A 13,119-nucleotide genomic window follows, 5' to 3' on the forward strand; every position below is an offset into this window, starting at 1 on the left:
AAATAAGAATTGTACTTCAAAGATGCATGATGAAAACAGTATCCTAATCTACTTGTAAAGTTACTGGTTTTCTGTGAAATATAGGTCAAGGAATGAACTTCATATATAAACACACAAGCTTTAAACAAAATGCAAATAAGATATCAATGTTAAGCATGGAGAGTGAAACTTTACTTTTTATCAAGAATCAATCTGAATAAAACATGAAATGACACAAAAAAATTAGAATTGTACTGGTCATACATTTTGCTGTATTAGGCAAAAGAATAATCAAATCAAGTGCCTAATCTAAAAAATAAGAACGACTTACATTTGGTAATATTGATTACTGCCCTTAGGCAGTCAAATCCTCTGTTCTTTGTCTTCAAGCCATCCTGGCTTATTTATCAACTCAATGCTTGTTTGAAGGTTTATGCTAATTTCCATACCCAGTAAATATTGAGATTCAAGGTTCTATCAACCCTTAATGTTTGGGGATGATGGAGATTAGGATTTTAATCTTTGAAACATCTAGGGATTTGGATGAGATGGAGGCTTGGAGTCACTCCTCCCTTCCTAGGGTTTTCTCATTAAATTCTTCTTGTTCATATGGCTGCCAAAGAATACATCTTTAAACAAAGGTCTAAAGACTTGCTATTTGAAACCCAATCATATTTGGTTCAGCAGCAAGCAAAATTGAGGAAATAGACCTGAAAGCCATAAAGCTCTCCAGCAGGCTGGAGTGGACTATGGTTGATAGAGAGCAAAACTACTGTTGGTTTTACCTCAATTTTTTTGCCTTCACTCCAAAGAAACAGAACATTGAAGGAAGATGCTATCCTCTGTTATCCATTATTAGAGAAGCAAAATTAAATGCCTGGAGAAAAGGGCAATCCATGGCCTCTTAATCCTTATGAAGTTATTGGTATTTTTTTTTTAAGCTTGGAATAAGAATTAACTCTAATATTGGTTGAAATAATATATTTAGGTTGATATTCAGAATTAGAATTAGGAGGTTGAAATTAAGTGTTCATTTGTATTCCCACGATTCTACAACATAATCTGATAGTTGAACTTACATAGCCCTTGGTATCATAAATATATTTCCATCCAAGCTTGGAAGAGACTTTGGAGATAGATACCTCAATGTGCAATCTATATTTATGCCATCTAAGTTCCCACTCTAACAAATGATGTTCCACTGCTCTGATACCATTTCAACCTAGACATAAACAATTCATAAATTAAAAGATAAATTCTGCAAATGAAATTTAAAGCATAAAATGAACACATAAATTGAACATAGAAATACAAAATTGAATATGAAAATAAAACTTTATATTGAAATTATGCCTTGATATAAAGATGTTGATCTTTGATTACAAGCTATTGACAACAAAGGGTTTTGATTACAAAGGAAAGCTTTTTGAAAGGAGAGGGATTACAAAAGCTAAGAGAATTTTTTGGAACACTCTTGCTAGCTCTAATTGTCTTTTGTTTGCCTTTACCTTGTGATGAACTTGATGACTCTAATTATAGAGAAATTTGATGGACTGGAAACTTGTTGAAGTCCACGAATTGAAACTTTTTAAATCCATTGAATTAATGAAGTAGACAACTTGTCTTGTTGTAGCTCTTACATCTTGAAGCTTATAAGGAATCCTGAACAGTTCTTGGAATGATTTGATCTTTTATCTCATTCACATCACCTTTCTACTATTCACATCTTGTAAATTTTGTCTCACGTTTATATATATATATATTTTTATTTTATCCATAGGATATATATAAGGTTTGCATGGGCTATGAAAATAATTATCTGGATTCCCCCATAGGTCCACCATATAGGATTAATTTTGGGCCTACATATGAATCGTCTGAAAGAGTTGTCTTCATTTTCTTCATTATTATTATTATTTTTTATTAGAAACGAAGAAAATATATTAAAAGAAGAAAAGATACAAAAGAAAGAAGAGATACAAGAGAAAGAGAAGAAACAATAGAAGGATGAGAGGTCCTTCCCACAAAAACAAAAACTGAACAAAAGAGAAATCACTCAACTTTAGAAAACTAAATACAAAGAAAAACCCCAACACTCTCAAACTTTTGAAACGCAAACCGCAGTCCAGTTGAGTTGTAAAACACTAAGAGGAACTCCACTAAAAGCTGCAGTACAAGAGGCTCAAAGAGAGGAATAGAAAAGAAGCAAGTCCCATAACATCTCTTCCGTTCTCCCCTTATCCTCAAAAATCCTATTGTTTCTCTCTTGCCACACCATCCATAACAAAGTAAGGCAAGCGATTTGCCAAAGTATCTTGCCTCTTAATGAATTCCTCAAACCTTTAAAAGCAATAAACCATCATGTCCCTAATACTCCTTGGAGGGACCCAAGCCAACCTTGCTAGATTGAACAGCTTGTGCCAGAGTCCAATGGTAATAGGACAATGAAGAAAAGGCGGTCGATCGATTCTCCATTTTCCTTTGAAAAGAATGCGCCATTGAGGACAGAGGGATTTGTAGGGTCTTCTCATTGCAACTTGTCATTGGTGTTTACCTTCCCATGTACTACTAACCAAGTGAGGCCCTTAACCTTTGGAGGGGGGCTTTTGAACTCACAAAAACTTGGCCGGAAGGAACAAGATAGGATTTGAGACTTTTGACAAGGCCAAGAAAAAAGATTTCACTGAAAACAAGCTTGATGATGACAAAGACAAGCTCTTGAATCTACCAAAGAAGGAGAGAAAGCACTGAACTAAGGGAGGACATGATTCTCTAAAGTAGATCAATTTTTGTATCAGTAAGATTACGACGAAAATTAAAATTCCAAGACGGTGGAAAGGAATTGTCAAGGACATTTGAGACAGTGAGGTTTTTCACCATAAATAACTTTATAAAGACCACAAATTGAGAGCACAAAGTCTGGTTACCCCACCAAAGATCTTCCAAAAAACGGATTCTCTCCCCATTCCCCACCATTAGGCGGACAAAAGGGGAGAAATCCTGAAAAATTGAGCAATAGTCTTCCAAGGACATCTGTGTAACCATAATTTTTCTTCATTATTTTGATTATCTCAAGGAGATTGGTGATAATTCATTATTTTGATTATCACTGATCTACTTGAGAGTTTGAATAAGTCCTTGTCGATATTGTTCCAAATCTGTAGCAACGGCTAATGAAACTTGACATTTTGAAGTTTATATTCTATTCTAATTTACCTTTATTTACGGCGAAAAGTTCTTGTCCCGTTTTTTCATAATATTGAATAGGGATTATTCTTTCTTGTATACAATTCATATCAACTCCTGAATCTACTAGTACTATTATTTTTCTTCGAAGTCTTCAACTATTAATCTTACATTTGTATATCTTTGAAAATTTATTTTAGATATTGTATTTATAAATGCTTCTATTTGAGTTTCTTTATCTAGGATTATGATTCTTGGATCAAATGTTTTAGCAAAATTTACTTGTTTGTATTGTATTAAACTTCTTATTTGTTCATTTTCTTGTTTTATTTGTTTGTTTTTTGTTTTAGTTGATCTATTTCCTTTTTTATTTCTTATATTTTCTTTCAAATCTTCAATAGTTATGAGTTTTTTAATTTTTTTAAATCTATTAAATATTTCATCATAGAGTATTGAGTTGGTCTAATTTCTTGAGTTTTATTTGTATTTTCCGTGAAAATTAAATTTGTTAAGTTTTGTAAATATTTTTTTGTCTCTTCATCATCTATTTTGTCTATAACATCAAAAAATATTTGTTTATCCACTTTTGAAGAAATCATGCTCATTGTTTTGTTTTTATTTTGAATTTATTTATTTCTGTTGAGTTGTTGTTTTCTATTTTGTTTCTTTCTTTTTTTCAATTTGTCAATTCACCTATCTCAACTTTCTCAATCTTTTCAACCTCTTGAATCATTTTGTCTATTGATGTTGATGTTTCTCCTACCACACTTGTATCCTTATCTTTTTGTTTTGTGTGTGTAGTAGATTCTTTTGGTACTTCATCATTTATTTCACATGTTTCAACTTTTTGACTTTTGTCACCACTTGTTTCACCCTTAATTATTTCACTTGATGGTTCTACTTTCTCCAATTTTTATACATTTTGTATTTCTTCCACAATAGTTCATAAATAAAAAGGACATAAAACTGTTCATAAATCAAAAGATAAATTCTGAAATGAAATTTAAAGCATAAAAGGAACGCAAAATTGAATATAGAAACACAGAAATTGAATCTAAAAATAGAACTTTATATTGAAAATTATACCTTGATATAGAGATGTTGAATCTTTGATTACAAGCTTGTTGAAAATAGAGAGTTTTGAATACAAAGGAAAGGTTTTTGAAATGAGAGGGATTACAAAAAAAGCAAAGAGAATTTTTTGAAACACTCTTGCTAGCTCTGATTCTCTCGTTTGCCTCTGGCTTGTGATGAACTTGATGACTCTTACTATTTATAGAGAAATTTGATGAGCTTGAAACTTGTGGAAATCCACAGAATTGAAGCTTGTTGAAATTTACAAAATTATTGGAGTAGACAACTAGTTGCTTCTTAATTCAGAAGGACAGAAAATTTTCCCATGTTAGAAAGCCTTTAGGCAAGCTTAAGAGGAATAAATTCCTTTTACACCTTTTCCTCCACTTTGTCTTCTTGTGAGAATAAATGAGAGTTACTTTTTTAAAATGAATTCTACTATTTGAAGACTTAATTTTTTTTTTTTTACTGGGATAAATACAAGGAGACAAGGGTATAAAGATTTGAAAGATACAATTGTATAAAAGATTCTTCAATCTTTTATCTCATCATTTCTAAGAGGTTTTCAAATTCTCTTCTAGCTTCCTTTTTTTTTTTTTTTTTTTTTTTTTTTTAACGTATTCTCTTTTGTACATATCTACAAGATAAGAGAATTGAGTTTGAAAAGGAAAAGCGACTTCATGGAAGTCATTTGTAGAGATGGTTTTTTGAATATTGTCTTACCAAGGAGTTTATGGTTAAAAGAACTATAAATCTCATAATCTAAATCTCTTGCAATCAATTTTTAATCTCTAACAATGGATTTGTTTTTTGAGATTGAATTTACAGGGCAAGGGGCCTCTGGTACCAAACAAATGATGTTTTCTTGAACGGGCTTTGAGGAAGATGATATGTTGAGTAGGGTAAACTCCTCCATCGTTTGACCACTCAAAGGTTTGCTTTCAATGATGAGTTCAACTAATTTAAATCCTTAGATAAGGAATTTTAAATACATATTGCTAGTTTTCTTCCAAATCCATCAGTTTACTTAGGATTGGAGAAAACTAATTGATGAATTACCCCATAATCCATGAGGAGAGCAAGGGTTAACTTTATTGGCTTATTGTTAAACCTGAAGACTATTGGGTGATAGCTGTCTAGGTCAATGTTGGCCTTGCAAATACTATAAGTGAAGGTACACTTACAATCTTGCCTTTCTAATAAACTTTTCTACACAAGGGATCGAGCTTTGGACACTCATTTTTGATGTTGCCATAATGAGATTGTCAAATAAAACTCATTCCTTGAATAAGAATTCCAAAAGTGCTATAGTCAGTAAAAATTGCATTTTGTGTTCTTGCTTTGCTTCTCCTACAGCTTGGGCCTTTAAACTTATCATCTGTCTAAGGTCTTGACGAAGATTTAAAAATATTTGTTGATAAAAAAAAATCTTGCTTTTTAAAATTTTTGACTCTCTTTTGAAAGTTCTGGAAATTCATTTTAAAAATCATTTCGAAAGTGTTGAAGACTTTTTGAATGAGGATTTTTTAAAAATATAGCTTTTGACTCTTCTTCACAAATTTTTCTTTGTTTCTTGCAATTGAAAATTTCAAGATCTATATCCATTGGGGTGCAATGTCTATCAAAACTTGAAGCATTAAAAGATTTGTCTAAATTATCATTCATTTGTTTAAAACAAAAAGATAATGCATTTAAAACTTCTAACTTTTGAATATCACTTTGTGCATTCCAGAATTTGTCCAAAATGCATTTCTATGATCTGTCTAAATTTTTCACATCTTTATGAATCCGAAATGACATTACTTTTAAGAAATATGGAAGAGTAAATTTCCTAAAATTAATCCATTCTTGCTCCATCGTAAGAAAAAAAAATTAAATGTTAGTATAGTTTTTGACACATCTTGTATTTATCTAGTAATAACAAAAAAAAAAAAAAAAAGCGCATAGATACATATGGATGTAAATTTGAAAAAAATAAAAAATCAAGTCTTCAAATAATAGAATTCACTTTAAAAAAGTAACTCAATTCTCTCAAGAAGACATGGAGAAAAGGTGTAAAAGGAATTATTCCTTTTGAAGCTTACCTAAAGGCTTTCTGACATGGAAAAAATTTTCACCGTCCTTCTGAATCAAGAAGTAGTCAATTGTCTACTCCAATAATTTTTTAAATTTCAACAAGCTTCAATTCTGTGTATTTCAACAAGTTTCAAGCTTGTCAAATTTCTCTATAAATGGAGTTATCAAGTTCATCACAAGGCAGAGGTGAACGAGGGACAATCAGAGCTAGCAAGAGTGTTTCAAAAAATTCTCTTTGCTTTTTGTAATCTCTCTCATTTCAAAAACCTTTCCTTTGTAATCAAACCCTTTATTGTCAACAAGCTTGTAATCAAAGATTCAACATCTTTATATCAAGGCATAATTTTCAATATAAAGTTCAATTTTCAGATTTAATTTATGTGTTTCTATGTTCAATTTTTGCGTTCATTTTATGCTTTAAATTTCATTTTCAGAATTTATCTTTTGATTTATAAACTGTTTTATGTCCTTTTTATTTATGAACTGTTGTGGAAGAAATACAAAACGCATAAAAATTGGAAAAAGTAGAAACATCAAATGAAATAATTAAAGGTGAAACAAGTAGTGAAGAAGTCAAAAAGTTGAAACATGTGAAATAAATGATGAAATACTAAAAGAATCTACTACACACACATACAAAACAAAAAGATAAGGATATAAGTGTGGTAGGAGAAACATCAACATCAATAGACAAAATGATTCAAAAGGTTGAAAAGATTGAGAAAGATGAGATAGGTGAATTGACAAAAAATTGAAAAAAAAGAAACAAACAAAATAGAAACAACTCAACAGAAATAAATAAAATTCAAAATAAAAATAAAACAATGAACATGATTTCTTCAAAAGTGGATAAACAAATATTTTTTGATGTTATAGACAAAATAGATGATGAAGAGACAGAAAATATTTACAAAACTTAACAAATTTAATTTTCACGGAAAACACAAATAAAACTCAAGAAATTAGACCAACTCAATACTCTATGACGAAATATTAATAGATTTAAAAAAATTAAAAAACTCATAACTATTGAGGATTTGAATGAGGAAATATAAGAAATGAAAAAGGAAATAGATCAACTAAAAGAAGAAAACAAACAAATGAAACAAGAAACTGAACAAATAAGAAATTTAATACAATAAAATTTTGTTGAAACATCTAATCCAGGAATCATAATCCCAGATAAACAAACTCCGATAGAAGCATTGATAAATATAATATCTAAAATAAATTTTCAAAGATGGTATACAAATTTAAGATTAATAGTTGAAGACTTCGAAATAGAAATGGTAGCACTAGTAGATTCAGGAGCTGATATGAATTGTATACAAAAAGGAATAATCCCTACTCAATAATATAAAAAAACAGGACAAACTTTTTGCCGCAAATAAAGGTAAATTAGAAATAGAATATAAACTTCAAAATGTTCATATATGTTAAAATAAATGTTGTTTTAGAACTCAATTTATGTTTGTACAAAATATGACTGAACCTTTAACTTTAAGAATCCCTTTTATTGCATTACTTTACCCTTTTCAAGTAAGTGATGAAGGTGTCCAAACTACAATACTAGGAAACACTATATTTTTCCCTTTTATATATCCATTAACTAAAAAAGAGATACATCAAGTCTAAAGTGATTCAATAAACAAAAAGATAAATTTAATTCAAAGAAAATAAGCTCACATAAGTTTTTTATTAAAAGAAATTCAATATAAGAAAATAGAAGAACAACTTTTAGAAGATAAAGTCGAAAAGAGGAAAAAAAGAAATTCAAGATCTTTTTCAAAAAGAAATTTGTTCTAATCTTCCAAATGCTTTTTGGTCAAGAAAGAAACATGAAGTGAGTTTACCATATAGTCAATTGATGAGTCCAAAATACCCACTAAAGCTAGACCTATACAAATGAATGAAAAACTTCTAGAATATTGTAAACAAGAAATTGATTCATTATTAAAGAAGAAATTAATTTGACCTTTAAAATCTCTTTGGAGTTGTGTCGCTTTTTATGTTCAAAATATTGTTGAGCTAGAGAGAGGTGCACGTAGATTAGTCATTAATTATAAGCCTTTAAACAAAGTATTATAATGGATAAGATACCCTATTCCTAATATACAAGATTTACTCAAAAGGCTTCATAGTGCAGTAATTTATTCAAAATTTGATATGAAATCAGGATTTTTGCAACTACAAATTAAAGAACAAGATAGATATACAAAATTGCTTTTACAATTGCTTTTGATCATTATAAATGGAATGTTATGCCTCTTGGTCTTTAAAATGCCCTTTTTGAATTTCAAAATATTATTAATGATATTTTCAATTCATTATTGGTATGCATTGACGATGTTTTATTATTTTCTAACTCATTAGAGAAACATTTTGTGCATTTCAAACTTTGATTTTGAAATTGAATTTATCAAAGGAGAGTTGAGTTCCTTTCCTGACTTCCTTACTCGGGAGTTTTTGCAAGGTAAGGATTCTCCACCCTAATGGGTACTCCCATTAGGAACCAACTTCTTTCATCATCTAAGAAAACAAAAATTTCATATGTCATGACTTCAAATCTCTAAAATATCCATCCTTCTTTTCCTTTAGAAACCTCAAATTCCTTTCAAGTCCCAAGTCCAGACTTTCCTCTTCTTCAGCCTTCAAAAGCTTTATTGAAGCTTCAAAATCAACTTACAAGAGCTTTCTTGTTCAAAGTCAATCCAGTCCTAGTACTATTTCAACACTTCCTTCTTCCTTTTTTTTTTCCAAACAATCAATATTTCAGAAAACCCAAAACATTAGAAATTGCTTTCATTGAGCTTGAGTTCAATTTTGAAGAAATTCATAGAATGCTTCCTTATATCTTTCCTCAAGGAGTCAACTTTAATTCAAATGATCATTTGAAAACCTATCAATTTTATGAGTTTATCTTGGTTGATACTAATTCAATCAAGATTACTCATAATATTAATAGAAACAATCCTCAGAGAATTACATTCTCCAAATGTCAAATTCTTAGAGTCATGACCATTGCTGATTGGAATAAAAAACCCTTCACTTACGAAGTTTTTCGTCAACCTTTCCATCCCATGAGCTTCAACTATGTAGACTATATGGATGTTTGGTACAATATGTTTTATTTACATAGTTATCAGCATTCATGGTTTATGCAATTTTCAAGAGGTCGTAATGCCAAATTTCCTGCTTGGTTTGAAAAATAGTGGAATTTCTTTGGTCTACTTGAGACATTATTTCCTTTAGAGATTCAAGAAAAATTCAACTTCTACAAGAGTAAGACTTCAACTCAGTCTATTACTCAACCGAGACTCTTGACTTTCTGCTCCGGATTAAGAATTGTATGGATTCTTAGTTGGAATTTTATCAAGAAACAAGAGCAACCACTTCCCTTCCCCCTTTCTCTCTCCAGAGAATTCAACATCAAATGGTGGGACAAATTTAATCAAGAGTTCGTGTGTCAACAAAAGATTTTACAAATAATTTCAAGACCAGGATCATCAAATTCAAAAAATTTAGCAAGTTCCTCGCAAAGGCTAACTCAAACACAATTTCTAATTATGAAAAGCAAATGTCAAGTTTCATTAGCAGTTGCTACAAATCTAGAACAATATCAACAAGGACTTATTCAAACTCTCAAGCAGTTCAGTGATAATCATAATAGTGAAGAAAATGAAGACATAGCCTTTTCAGATGATTCATACGTAGACCCAATTAATCCTATATGGTGGACTTATGGGTCAATCTAGATAATTATTTTCATAATCCATGTAAACCTTGTATATATCCTATGGATAAAAAAATGAGACAAAAGTTACAATATGTGAATAGTAGAAAGGTGATGTGAATAAGATAAAAATCAAATCCTTCCAAGAATTGTTCAAGAACCCGGATAAGCTTCAAGATGTAAGAGTTGCAACAAAACAAGTTGTGTACTCCAATAATCAGTGGATTTCAACAAGTTTCAATTCTGTAGACTTCAACAAGTTTCAAGTTCATCAAATTTCTCTCTAAAATAAAGTCATTAAGTTTATCATAAGGCAAAGATGAACGAGAGACAATTAGAGCTAGCAAGAGTGTTCAAAAAATTCTCTTAGATTTTTTGTAATCCTCTCCTTTTAAAAACCTTTCCAGTGTTCAATTTCTCTCTGTTCATTTATGCTTTAAATTTCGTTTGTAGAATTTATCTTTTGATTTATGAACTGTTTTTATCCTGAGTTGAAATAATATCAGAGCCAAGTTCTACTTAAGAACTGAGTGATATTACAACTTGGAACAGTCTGTAATCACCGATTTAGTCCTAAGTTAGTTCAAATTGAATTTTTTGTGAACGGCTTGGTTAACCTGGATAGCGGTGTTTGAAGGACAAAAGGAGTGTAAGTCCTGTGTTGATCTGCTTATGGTGATCCTGTTCATAAGATTTTTTGAATTAATAAAGGGTGAGATTGTGATTACTTTTTGTAACAATGAGTAGTATTATGAAGGAATTAAGTAGAGCTAGTTCATCAGATCTCTTAAGATAGAAAGTTCTGCATCTTATAATTCTGCATACAATTTAGACAGTGCATATAATCTAGCCAGTTACTCATGTAAGTTAGACGAATTTGCAAAATTAGATAGTTCTTCATCTATATTAAAATCCTGAAAATATTGAAGATTCATTAGCTGCATCATACAATCAACATGATAAAAATTTAGAGTCATCATCCCATCACATAAAGTTTAATAACTCAAACTAGGCATAGAAATGACTCAAATTGAAAATCAATTGAATTTTTTTTCAAATTTGTCAAACTTTGTTCCAAAAATTCCTATTTTTGAAGAAGAATTTGAGTCAACACTTCCTACTCATTTTGATAATCCTCCTTCAAACATAAATATTATTAGAAAACGAAACATTAAGAGAAAAACACATCCTTTTGTTCTCGATGTAGAATAGATTAAATTAGATTATTTTTCTCCTTATAATATTGCTAGAAGAAACTATTTTAAACAACTTCCCCCTCAAGTAAGAAATGCTTTAAGAAAACAATAAGAAAATATATGCAACAAATTAAAATGACAATCCTCTTTTTCCACTAGTTTTTCGAATTTAGGAAACCCTTTTAAAGAATTGCAACATTAATCACAAAAAAGAAGCAATAGAAAATTCTCCACATAATAAACAAATTTTAAATCAACAAATTCTCATTGTCTAATTTGAGTAGCACATGGAAACATAAGCATTCATAATATCCTTAGTGGACATTCTTGAAAGTTTGTTATTGATTATGCAACTAAGGGTTTGACTTAGATGAATTATTTTTTGCTTTTTATTATTGGTGACATTCCTTTTTCCTTTCTTTAATCCTCCCCTGTTTGCGTTTTTTTTTTCTCCGAAGTTTCATATAAATTTTAGATTTATTAATAAATATAGTTATTTTAGTTTGACCAAGAACTGATTCACTCTCATCTTTAGACTCGACTTTTTCTTTAGAAGAAGCATTTAAGATTGATCCTTTAGATCTGTTTGATGAGGGAAGAGTCATCTTATAAGTCCATAGGGAAAGTACCAACTCATTGACGCCAAGTTATCTATATTTTTTTTACTTTCTTTTATAGTAGTTACTTTAGGCCTCAATCTCTCAAGAAAAGTTCTCAACTTTTTTCCTAACCACCTTAGAATAAAAAAAAAAAAAATTCACCTAAGTTAAAACATGAATTCATAATATCGCTTATTTTAGTATAGAATTTAGAAAAATTTTCATCATCATTTATTCTCTAGCAATTAACATATAGAGCTTAGATAACTTCATTATACAAGTGTGTTAATGTGTTACGACCAATATATCCCAGACCTACTTAGCATATTTACATGTCACTATCCGTCTAAATTCTTCATGATTTACATCATTTAAAATACAATAAAGTGCCTTGGCATTAGTTTCATTACCTTTGTTGTTAATCTTATCCCACTCTTACTTTGGCTTAGTTTCACTTGTTGATCTTCCATCCTTATCCACAAAAGTAGGAGGTAACCATTCATATTCCATCATGTTCCAAACAAACTCTCGTTGTGCTAGGGCTTAGTTTCGCCAATTGATTTTTCATTCTTGTCCATGGATACGAGAGGTAACCATCCATATTCAATTGTGTTCTGTAATTCAACAAAGGTATTTGGAGAAATTACTATATGTTTATTAGAGGAATAATACACATATATGTACAATTGAGAGTCCTAAATTAGGAAGGTATTATCCCTAAGAATAAGCCTACAAGAAAGGAAACAACTTAATTATGGTAAGTACAGATATATATATAGCTAACACTCCCCCTCGAGCTGGAACATAGATCTCGATCATGCCCAGCTTGTTACAAAAGTACTCAACTCGAGTTCCATTTAAAGCTTTTGTAAAAATATCCCCAAGTTGCTCTCCAGTCTTCACATAGCCAGTAGAGACTAGATTTTCCTCAATCTTTTCACGAATGAAGTGACAATCGACCTTAATATGTTTGGTTCTTTCATGATAGACTGGATTCGCAACAATATGAAGAGCGGCTTGATTGTCACACCAAAGCTTCGTTGGCATTGTGCACTTCATTCCCACTTCACATAAGAGTTGATGTATCCATATGATTTCACAAGTAGCTTGTGTCATGGCCCTATACTCAGATTCTGCACTCGAACGAAATACAACACGCTGCTTCTTACTTTTCCAAGCCACTAGATTCCCACCAAAGAACACACAATAACCTGTAGTGATCTTCTATCAAACTTAGAACCTACCCAATCCGCATCAGAAAAACACTCAATGCGAG

Source organism: Vitis riparia, chromosome 17 (genome assembly GCF_004353265.1).
Source record: "Vitis riparia cultivar Riparia Gloire de Montpellier isolate 1030 chromosome 17, EGFV_Vit.rip_1.0, whole genome shotgun sequence".
Lineage (NCBI taxonomy): Eukaryota > Viridiplantae > Streptophyta > Magnoliopsida > Vitales > Vitaceae > Vitis > Vitis riparia.